The following is a 10100-nucleotide window of genomic DNA, read 5'->3' on the forward strand; positions in this document are numbered from 1 at the left end:
CAAAATCCAAGCCGTGGGCTACTTTTAAAGTTTATTAATGTGCAGGTTTTTGAATACTGAGCCGTAACCATTTCTCTTTATGCTGTAGTCTGTCATAATTTTTAGTCAAAATAATTTGTTGTAGTAATATTTGATGAATATCACAGCATACAATTGATTTTTGCATTGATTATTTTCAGCAGAGAATGGGTTGTACATTGTGTTCAGGTGCCACAAAGGGACTAGACTAGCATTAGAGAATATGGCTCTTTGTCCCCAGATACAACAGTCTGATTCAATTTAAAGTATATAAAAATAAATTATTATTTATTTAAAGATTACAGGAAACAAATAGAATAGCATAGATTTTTTTAACATACCACTTATTCCTTCCAATAATGGTTTGTGAAAGTGTACCCTTAAGTTACAGAAAAGAAACCTACATAAAGGCAGTTAGGGCCAGATAGTTAAAGGTATTTAGGTACCTACAGCTGCAGATAGACATCTAGTAGAATTTTTCAAAAGTGTCTAGGCGTCTAACTTCCAATGGTACTAGACACTTTTGAAAATACCCACTCAGTGTCCCACTGCATTTTTAGGTGCTTAAATACCTTTACAGATCTGCCCCTTACTAGCCTTCTTTAGGAATTACACTTGGCTGAGAACATGGTCACTTCTGATCCATTTCCATGGCAGATGGGATCTCTGGCCCTACAACTCCTTCTGTTCTCTCTCTGCCCCAAAATGGGAATTGTGTTCCCCCAGACCTTGCAGTTGTCCCTCTCTGCTAGTGTGTTCCCTTTTATTTCTCCAGGGATAGAAATAGGAACAATACCATACTTCTGGATTGTCATTCAAATGCTTTCTCTGTCTTATGAGAGAGACAAGGTGGTTGGGGTAATATCTTTTATTGGACCAACAGAGTTGTTCTTCCTGGGACCAACAGAGTTACAACAACTACCCTGGATCATTCAGATCTTCCTGCTCTGTCAAATGAATAGACTTTAATGACCCTAAATAGTTGCTTAAGCAAAAATGTTAAAAATTAGGCAATTGAAATCCATACTGAGGCATAAATGTTGGCTTTTCAGAGGTGCTGATCATCTGAAACTGTCAGTGGAAGCTCAGCAACTGTTGGCAGCCAATTTTCATCTAAAACACTCAGCAGGGTTACTAAGATCTAGTCACCATATGACATATTAGCATTTAAAGTGGCTGTTTTGTGGGTTACCGTTTTTCCAGTTACTGATATGACTTAGGCTTGAAAATTGCCCATCAGCCAGACACATTCACAATTGCAAATTTATAACTAAGCCCCCAGATGCAGGAAAATAAATTTACATCTAAGAATGTGTGCCTGGGTTATCTCTTGTCAGACACTACCTTAGAGTATGCAGTGTCCTAAAAATGGCTTGACTGTTGAATGAACCTTAATGACAACACTGCCACCGCCTTTAAATGTTAGGTCCCAGCAAAGCCTTATCCCAGGTTACCGTTCTAGGATGAGTCTAGGAATGGTGATAAAATCCTGGGAGTATGCTCAGTTTGAAATGATCAACAGGCAGTCAAATAAATACTATTGCTTTAGGCCTCCTTATTTCTCAAAGTTGCTAAACTCCTTCCAGCAATAGTATATGGTAGGAGCATAACCTACCATATTATATATCATCCTTAAATTTATTTTATGAATGTATTCAGTATGATATTACATGTCTACCTATCCCAATCTTTAGAAATATTAAGCCAGTTAAAGTACATACTCATCTCAGTAGATCAAGCAGAATGTAAAAAGAAAAACAGAACTCTAAAATTTCACCCCCACTCCAGACACTGCCACCATCCTATCCTCTTCTCTAATCAGAGCTGCATTTTATAATGATATAAATATGTAAAATTTTCAAGGTTCTTTTCTGTGAAATTTAAAAATTTATCCAAATGCTTTTCTATTGTTGGATGAAAATATTCCTCTATACTTTTTCATTAAAATATTTCCCTCGTTTTTTCACTGGAATTTCAAAGTCGACATGAAAATGTTCAGTGAAATTTCCAAATTTGAAAGCTTTCAAATGGTATAAAATTTCCAAATTAGAAAACTTTCAAGCAGTTCTTGCTCGATTCAGGTTCTTATACCATATCCAGCACCATGTCTGAGCACTTCCTGACAATGCATGAGACAATGTGATTAGCATCTGGCACAGGTAGCTATTGCTTCATTCTTCTGCTCATGGAAAAGAACTGTGGGGCGGGGGGGGGGAGAGGTTTTGTTGTTGCTCTTTTAGGACAGCTTATGGTCCCTTTTCCATGCGTCAGTGGCACAAAAGGGCTACAGTAAAGGCCCAGATCTGGCCTGGGACTGTCACCGCCCACAGGAAAGGTGACCGTTGGCCTCCATACAGACTTGATAATGGCTTATCCATGCCAAGGGCACATTTTCCATTTTTCTTACCTCTAATCCCACATCAAGAGCTAGAGTGCCCCAACAATATGAGTTAAGCCAGAAATCACCTGGGACAGCCCTATGGTTGTCATGCTAGCCCAGAGAGCTTGAGCTGATTCACAGGAATGGTCATCCACATGGAAATTAAAGCCACAACAGGACAATTAGTCTTGGTGGCTTAAAAATTGCTATTGAGCACTAATTAAATAACTTACCATTCAAACATGGATGATAGCTACTTTACTAGCCACTGACCTTCTATTTCAAAACATGAATTAAAGAGCAGGATTTCCATCGGCTAGCATACCATGTTCTCAAGGTGAGATCCTGGATGTGGCCAGTGGAACCAATGAATGCCTTTCTCTGGGCCTGTCTCATCTCCCAAATAGAGGGGAGTGGACAAAATTAGTTCTGATCACACCCAACCAATCAATGTCCGTCTGCATGGATATGGAGTGAAACTGGTAAACTCCTTGACTCCCTTACAATTGCTTGACATGACTGATTTGGTTTACACTCAAACTTTTTAGTCTTTATTTTGATATTTACTTATTGATCTTAAAAGTGAAGATGGATGTGATGCATTCATGCTCAGGGGAGCTAAATCATGGTACAGTGTAAAGGAACAAACATCTGGGAGTTATAACAAATTATCTGTAAAGTTCTTGGCCTGCCATGTTACTGCAGACAAGGTGGCAGAGATGGGCTATTGGAGGGACAAAAGCTCACCTGATATATACAAAAAATATTGCTGTGCTATAATAAACCATTGGAAGAAACCATTGGCTGGAATATGGTGAGTTCAGATCACTTGTACAGTACCGTGCTTTTGCAACCGTAGTTCCAGGCATTTTACAAGCATTGGCTGTATTGATGCACTACCACACCGGCAAACAAGTCTTTTATTCAGGTCTGAATGAAACAACGTGGTCTCCAATGGTTATCTCCAGTGTATACAGAAGCCAAAACACCTGCAGCTGCCCCAATCCTCCCAGTTCCACCCTGCATTGCTATTCCTTGTATTTGGAAAATATCCTAAAATCTCTGATTCCAGAAACTGCTCACTAGGGGTAGATGCTTCAGACATGTTGGAATTCACTGGCCCAAGAATAGATATAAGATGTGCTGAGTGTAGAAGGCACCAGACGTGTTCCTGTCCACCCTGATGTTGCAGTGTGAACATTCCACCCTGATGCATTTAAAAGGGATGCACCAAGTCAATCCATGCAATCCTTCTCCAACGCATCCTCTTCTAGGCACAAATCCTGGGCAACAACCCAGAGTCAGGAGTACTGTTCCAGGAGGGCTAGTTGAGGAATCTATATCCCAATCATGCCGTTGAATGGCTGTGGAATGGCTAGGGTCCCTTAATACAGAGAAGGGAGAGGACAGGAGGATCACTTAGCAAATCTCAGGACCCGCCCAGCAATAATCCCATCTACCCCTATAGAATGATGCACTGGTGACCCTGCCATCTTCTGTGCCATTCTGCCCCTTCGCTTATGTAGCAGAGCTGTACTGTTTCCTTTGCTAAGAGAGCTTCTGCTACCATGGAAGCAGAGGCAGTATTTGCCCCTTAATGAGTACAAGACCCTAAAATATTGTGGAGAACACAGAGAAACAATATAATTGCTTGAGAGACTGTACAGAATAAATACTGTGAATGGGCTAAGCTCTGAAGTCTGGTTTAAGAGCAGTCACAAATGGGCAGGACAAGGGAATTCAGAGTTAGAGACTCTCAACAACTCTAAATCTAGCCTTTGATGTCAAAGCATTGCAGCAGCCCACCTCGATCACCTGGTTTTGGTAATACTTACCATGTATTCTACATGAAAATGGTAGAACAGAGTTCTCATTTGTTGCAATGAATAGTGTCAAGGAAAATAAATTCAGACAATATACACTAAATGTCTCAGGAAGGGCTTTCATGGTCCCACTGTTAAAACAGTTGCGATGTGGAGGCATTCCTTTTCTAGATCACCTGCTAGAGACTGAGCACCTCTTTGACGGAGGCTCAACTTCAGGGCCAGGTTCTAAAGAAAATGAGCGGAGGCACTCAGTCTAGTGCCTAGTGGACAGGTTCTTTATGAAGAAACCCACCAGCAAAAGTGGCATCGCTGGACAGTTTCAGTAGAGAAGCAAGGCTTGGATGAATGTAGGAGGATTAGTTACCTTTATCCCAAGCTGTGACCCCTGTGGGTCAAAGCAGGCCAGCTTTGGAGGATAATGTGGGGAACCTTGCAAAGGGGATTAACAGTTGAGTTTACTCTCTAGTACTGTCAGTTTACCACCGCCGAAGTTTTTTTTTAATAAATGAGAGGAAGGAAAAATCAGAAAAGGCCAAGTGAGAGAGAAAAGGCATATTAAAGTCGCTTTTTTTCTCCTCTTATTTTTTCTTATGTTTCCCCTTTCTCTTTAGTGCACTATAACTTTTTTCCTTTATGTATTTTAAACCTTCCTACCTTACTGCCACTGGACTAAAAAAACCCATGCTGTGCTAAATCATCATCAGCCACTCATAGTGGTGGACAACAGGTGCTGCTTGCAGGGGGTGGTGATTTAGCATGGATGTGAACCAGCAGATTGGCAGCTGCAGGAGTCTTATGTGCAATTCCTATCCTGGGACTATAGCAGTGTTTGAAATGTAGACTGTGCTCCTGCTTTGTTGGTACATTGTGTTCTAATACTCAGTGTGTATTCGCACAAGTCTAATAAAAGAATGAAAGGCAAAAGAAATGATCAGTTGACAAACCAGTAGGTGTTTGGCTCCAGAGGAAAGTGTATTCAGTGTCCCACAGCTAAACTCAAAAGGATGAATTAGGAGCTGTGCTGTAGCATCTCTGCTTTTGAGGCTTTCTGTGTTTAATCTTAATTTTATTCTGGGTTCGTTTTCAGGTTTAAATTTCACTTTTAATCCTAAATTTTATTTGGTGAGGAAGGAAGGCTTTGCAGTTAAGGCACTAGACTGCAATACAGGAAATCTGGGGTCACTATGCAGAAACCAAACTTAACATTGAGTTCACACAGGGAATTCCAAGAGAGGTCCCCAGCCAGAGAGACTGTTATGATTGTTTTGTAATCCAGAATACTTAGAGACTATCTCACCTCCTGGTCCACCACTGACAGCCTGGGGAACTCTGAATAGGTTGTACACCACTGATACAAATGGCTCCAAGTTTTAAGAAGAAATCTTTCTTTTTCTTTCATATGAAGCCAAACACAAAACGTTATTCTGATGCAGGAGTCTCTGGCGCCTAAGATTTGTGAGTGAAGATGAATGAACAATACTTGATTTCTATTTATTTGTGAAATGTATGCCTGTAGCTCAAATTTCTCTTTTATGAGTACAAGAATTTTCTTCACAGGTGATGCCCCGAGATGGGTAATTATTTGGAAAGCTTTAGGTGCTCTGGAAATCTAGCATGAGTCTAGGGTATTTGTAGAAGACAGACTGCTCTTGCAAATTGGGAAGAGAGGATGCGTAGATCAGAATATTATAGAGAAAGGGATGAATAGGAATTTCCTTTTACCTTAACCTGATGAAGACTGCCATAATATTTGGGTTAAGATCCTGGGGACAGGTGACAATTCAAATGGAAAGTTCTTGTATTGATGATTTCCATACAAAAGCCTTAGAAAGTGATGGTGGCACAGGAAAATTGTATATGTAGCTATGCTTCTGCAACGTCTAACCATATGAGTAAATGTCTTGGAAATACATCAGTTCAGAGGGAAGCTAAGATTCCTGGTGAGATTTTCAAAGGCAACTAAGTGATTTAGAGGTACAAATCAACAGGACTTGTGGAAGAATTTTTCAAAGGCACCAAACTCCTACTTGTGCCTTTGAAAGATGTACCCATGTGTTCCTAACTAACTTTGAGACACAAGGTGGCTGAGGTAATATATTTTATTGGACCTCACCCACCTTGTCTCTCTAATATCCTACAAGCTAACCCAGCTAAGCACTGTTGAAAAATCCCACCTTCTATCCTAAATGTCCATATCTTCATCTGTTTGCTGTCTAAGGGCTTGCCTACACAAACAATTGGTTTACAGCAAGCTGGGGTGTAAATCTACCTGCACTAGCCTGCTGCTCACTAACTCGCTTGCCACGAACTAAACGTTCACGTAGATAAGCTCTTACGCTGCTCTTATCCCTCCCTTCTTTTGGTCTATTAAGAATATACAGGATAAGTCAGAAAACATTTATTGTGGACATACTTATTCTAGTGCTCCTAGGAGGATTATATGGGAGAATTTCAGCTGTTTGATGTTTGAAAAACGTGTTGATATGGGAGACTGTATGAAGATAAGTGGGAAGGATGTGACTTCTAGGAAAAAACATTTTGTTCTTTCTCTATAGTCATTTTTCTCCAGATGTGTAAGATAGACCAACTTCCATGTCAGAGATGCATCCTTTGGTTCCAGAATGCAGGCCTCCCAGAACTCTTGGTATTCTGTCTGGTTTTGTTTCTACAATGGTGACTCCAGTATTTACCTCTGGAATAGTATATGATCTTGCTTGGAGGATGATATTTTTCTTTTGTGGTTTAGATGGTGTTAAAAGGAAATTCTTAGATATTTCAGTATTTTCTGCTATACAGTTTTTGATGGTTTCTCAAAATAATTTGGCTTCTGTGAGTGAAATCGTGAACTCATTGAAGTCAATAGCAAAACTCCTATTGATTTCTAGTCTATATAGGTTCTTACACCACTCACATCACTGTAGTATCTGCACGCCTTCCAGTAGTGCATTAAGCAATGTGACTTACATCTGTCATGTGTGGTTTGTTCTCTTAGACTTTCCCTAATGGGAGAGTTGTGCATGTGTAGTGTTTTGGTTTTTCCGGTAGAGATGTGTGTGTGTGTGTGTGGCCATGTGTTTATGTTAGAGAAGGCAAGCTCAAAGAAATAGGCCTTGCACTTACAGTGGAAGGTTTGTGATATTTTTTAGTTCCTGGGGGAGTTCGTTCCACAGCCTCACTATGGCCCATAAGGTAGTTCTGTCTCATGCACAAATTAGCTTTTTTCTTAATATAGACAGTTCCACTGTGCCAGAGCAGTGAGCTGTCGGTAATGGTCTTTATCCTGAAGCCTTAGTTAACCTTGGGCCCAGGTCATTGAACCCCAAGAAGACAATGACAGAGGCCTTGAACTCAATTCAAAATTCAATGAAGCCAGCGTAGAGAGTGGGAATTGTCATTGCTACATAGTTTGGGGACAAAGCTCAGGCTACAACATACAATATGTGAAATCCATGAATGCATTTGCCAATGTACTGATTCGGCCTCAACGTGAGTATTGTGTTCCATTATGGGCACCACTTTTCAGGAACGATGTGGACAAATTGGAGAAAGTCCAGAGAAGAGCAACAAAAATGATTACAGATCTACAAAACATGATGTATGAGGGATGATTGAAAAAAATGGGTGTGTTAAGACTGAAGAAGACTGAAAGGGGACATAACAGTTTTCAAGTACATAAAAAGTTGTTACAAGGAGGAGAGAGGTAAATTGTTCTCGTTAACCTCTGATGAAAGGACATGAAGCAATGGGCCTAAATTGCAGCAAGGGCAGTTTAGGTTGGACATTAGGAAAAACTCCTAACTATTAGGATGGTGAAGCACATAGTTAAGTGGGAGGCTGTGGAATCTCCATCATTGGAGATTTTTAAGAGCAGGTTAGAATAATAGAATATCAGGGTTGGAAGGGACCTCAGAAGATCATCTAGTCCAACCCCCTGCTCAAAGCAGGATCAATCCCCATTTTTTTGGCCCAGATCCCTAAATGGCCCCTTCAAGGATTGAACTCACAACCCTGGTTTTAGCAGGCCAATGCTCAAACCACTGAGCTATCCCTCCCCCCAGGTTAGACACATACCTGTTAGGGATGATCTAGATAATACTAAGTCCTGCCATGAGTTCAGGAGCCTGGACTAGATGACCTTCTGAGGTCCCTTCCAGTCCTACAGTTCTATGATTCCATGTTCCTAAAAAAAGCTATTTTTAAATACACAGAAAAAAGTAATACTTCAAAGAGTCCATATAAAAAAAACCCACAAAACATTTTAAAGTAGGAATACTTTTGTACCTCTTTTGTGGAAAGAATATCTCAGTGGAGGTTCTGGGGTATATCCCTGGAAGATTCAGACATTCCAACCTAGGAGACAGATGAGGCAATGAGAAGTCAGCTTCCTTCAGCAGAGCCTCATCCAAGACAATTGAAGCTCATTGAAGACAATAGAAAGATTCTCAGTGACTTAAGTGGGCTTTGGATCAGGTACCTCCTGAGAAGAGTAGCCCCTTAAGAAATGACAAAGGACACTGGAAAATTTTCTACCGTTAGACTCCTAGCTGGCTAAAATAATGTTTATGATTTACCCTAGGCAAGTCTATAATCCATAATACACCAGGTATTTCCATGTTGGCTGAACATCTGTTGTTGCTAAAGCAGAAAGCCTGCAATCCAACCCAGCTGAAATATGGTTTCTAAATGCAATTTGGCCCCATTCACAAGGGCCAGACATACCATGTTAGAATCAGCTTTACTAGGAAGTTAATTTAAACAGAATTCCTTGGCCCAGATGGAATGGAGTTGTGCATTAAGAATTTTGCATTTTATACCACAAACCTCTAAAACAAACAAGCTAAATAAACACAGCAAGATAAACTAAGAGAAGGCATTTGAAACTAAAAATAATTAGAGATGGACCCAAACCAAAATCCACACCTGATCACCCCTGAACACTGAGGTGATGAAAACTGGCATTTGATTCTCTTGTTACCTGGGTCCATCTCTAAAAAAATAAAATGAAAGGGACCGTGACAGGAATGGCATAATGCAAGTACATAATCTAAATGTTACCAAATAAGAACGGCAACTTTATATTGTATTTTTGTTCGAGATGTTTATTTCTTTCCTCGCTTCCTCTTTCACAACCAAGATGTGATTTTGAAACACAAGCAAATAAATGTCAAATCCTTTCTGCCTCTGTTCTGCCATTCCATGTCTGAAATTCTGCCAAACTGAAAATTTCCATTCAGACTGACTGGCATTTGCTGAACTGATTTTTTTCTTTAACACTTATTTTCAAAAATAGTGGAAACTTTGTGCAACTCTTGCTTTTTTTATGCATGGAATTTTAAGAGCAGCTGCCTCTGTGGATCTATTTCATAACGGTACATTTTGTCCTATGGATACTCTGAAAACCCCCACAAAAAAACTTTGGAACCACTTGTTAGTCTTGGTTCTCTATGGTGCCAAACATGCATAAAAAGCCAGTACCAGCCAATTTACTCCCATGCCAAGCCGAGAAAAGAGAAACTTATAATCAACAGAGTCAATAAGATCAGTGGCAAGTTTGTTAAAATCTTACCCCCCGCCCCCTTTTCTTTTGAAAGAAAAACAAGAGATTGTGCAGACTTTGGCTTCATCTCTCTGCTTTTACTAATATATGAGATCACCATTTTTCACTTTTTTTTAATGATTAAATTGAATAGCTAGAATAATATGCACATGGAAAGCGTTGGAGCAGAATTGCTTATGGGAAATTCCTTATGTAAAAGAAGCCTTTGATGTTAACTGTAGAGAGCATTCTCTCCAGCCTGAAGTTTGTGACATTGATTTGAAGAGGAGCAATGTGGTGATGTACTGAGTTGGGGAATCCCCATCAGTTATGCTGTTAG

The sequence above is a fragment of the Chelonia mydas genome, chromosome 2 (assembly GCF_015237465.2).
Source record: "Chelonia mydas isolate rCheMyd1 chromosome 2, rCheMyd1.pri.v2, whole genome shotgun sequence".
Lineage (NCBI taxonomy): Eukaryota > Metazoa > Chordata > Testudines > Cheloniidae > Chelonia > Chelonia mydas.